Source organism: Orycteropus afer, unplaced genomic scaffold (assembly GCF_000298275.1).
Source record: "Orycteropus afer afer isolate SDZICR_OR568_19922 unplaced genomic scaffold, OryAfe1.0 scaffold00191, whole genome shotgun sequence".
NCBI lineage: Eukaryota > Metazoa > Chordata > Mammalia > Tubulidentata > Orycteropodidae > Orycteropus > Orycteropus afer.
In genome coordinates, this window is record NW_006921778.1 from 319,302 (window position 1) to 321,691 (window position 2,390).

Here is a 2,390-nt window from a genome sequence, read left to right on the forward strand (position 1 = left end):
TCCAGAAAATTATCTGAAATTATATATAATTTTTGTCTGGTTTCTATTTTTCAATAGAATGTTTTTGAGAATTATCCATGCTATTAGGTATGTCAAGATTCCTGGATGGTATGAATGGTTTGTGCTTGACTATTAACCTAACGTTTGGGGTTCAAACCCATCCAGTGGTGCCATGGATGAAAGGCCCAGTTATCTGTTTTCCTATTGATTACATCCAAGAAAAGCCAGTGGAGCAGTTCTAGTCTACTCTGTAAATCGAATGGTCACCATGAATCAGAATCAGCATGGCAGAAACAGACTCTTTGTTGTTATTTATATTAATTCATTCTTTTTTATTGTTGGATAGTATTCTATTTTATGATTACACTATGACGTTGGACATTGGAGTTTTTTCTAGTCTTTGGCTATTATGGCTAAAACTGATAACAGTAACCTTTTATATGCTTTTTGATGGGCACATGCACTCATTTCTTTTGGGTATTGTGGTGAAATGTGTTCCTTTATGTGTCCTTTTGCCTTGCTTCTCTGAAAAAATAATTTGGGAGATTTTACTTCCCTATGCCTTGAGGAGTTACCTTTTCCTACTTATTTGGAGAAGGAATTTAGGGGAAGTGTGTTTCTCAGGATGTTTTCTACCCTAAAGAGTTACGGTGGATTCCCCAGGTTGATTAGAAACTTCTGGGTAAGCTATAAACAACTTGATGGTCTGATACTTTTTTCTGGACCTGGGCTGCAATCTGCCCTGTGATTGGTCTATTTTAAGCACTTTGCAAGGATTGGTCTATTTGCTATGCAAACAGTGGCTTGCAAATCAACCCAATATAATTGAGTGACTTGGGGTCTAGCAAGGGGATTGTTTGGTTTGTGCTCCTGCTGGGAGATCTATGCCTTGAAATTGACATGTGTCGTTGTTCTGTGTCATAGAGTTGGAGAGTCCAACCCAACTCATAGCGACCCCTCCTGGGGTTTCAGAGGCAGTATCACTACAGAAGTAGACTGCCCAATCTTCCTTCCAAAGAGTGGCTGGTGGGGTTGAACCACCAGCCTTCTGGTTAGCCGTCAAGTGCCTTAGGCAATACACTACCAGAGCTCCTGAAATATAGTATATATATGCTTATATAAGCAGTCAATCCCACAGAGGTTTACAGAGAAATGAAGCAGAGTGAAAAGAAGCAAGGAATCTCCTAAAAGAGCTGTAATATGAGTCAGGGCTGTAACACTGAAGTTGGCTAGAGGCATAAAAGGGGCCCTGTGGCAAAGCTGGCAGTAACAGGCCTGGAAAGGGCCCTGTGGCAGAGCCAGTGGTGATAGCAGAAAGTTGCTGCTAGGAGATCAGCAGTCTGAGCAAGCTGCTACCCTAGCTACAATTTGGGCCAAGTAGCAGGAGAAAAGCCAATAGGAGGGAGGCTGAAGGCAAAGAAGCCTGACTTGCATGGCTGAGAGGAACCTGCACAGCCAAGAGAGGGGCTGCATGGCCAAGAGGGGCCTACCTCCTGGAACAGCCAAGAAAAGGGCCTACCTACTAGCATGGTTGAGAGAAGGGCCTACCTGATAGCATGGCCAAAAAGAACCTGAGACAGCAGTCCTCGTTGGAAATAAAATCTAAATAAAAAATAAAATAAAAAACAAAATCTCCCAAGTATATTTTCAGAGAAGCAAGGCAAAAGGACACATAAAGGAACTCATTTGTCCTACATCAAATTAGGCCGAGATGTGTTCTCCATATCAGGAGAGGCTTCCAAACCATGCATGCACTTGCTTCCTGATCCTGATCCTGAGTTTTTCCTGTTACTTCTAAGTTAATTGTGATCCCAAGTTGTGGCCTGTTACTTTCCTAATAATTTACATAATTTTAAGTTTGGTCTGTGAGATCTGTGTGGCCATTACAATGAATTATCAAACCCAGAAGAGAAGTAGAGAGTACATGGATGGAACTGCTGGTGTCAGAAATGGTGAAAGTGGAGAGTAGAGGTATGTTTGACTTCCATCTCATAGGAGCCAGTCTTGGGCTGATAACTCATGCTTAGCCCTCAAAAATTTTGATGACACTTTGCACTAGAACACAGGTATATACGTACAAGTAGAATTGGTGGGTGATAAGATTGGTTGGATCAGTGTATGTTTCCACTAGCAATGTATAAGAGTTCCAGACGCACAACAATCTCATCAGCACTTGATTTTGAGTTTTTTATTTTAGCCAGTCTACTGAGTTTGTATTATTATTTGATCATGGTTCTAAGTCAGGTTATATATCTTATCCTTGTTGATTTTAATATCTATATCTATGCCTATGTTGTTGTTGTTGTTGTTGTTAAGAGCCGTCGAGTCGTTTCCAACTCATAGTGACCCCATGCACAGCAGAACGAAACACTGCCCGATCCCGCGCCAGC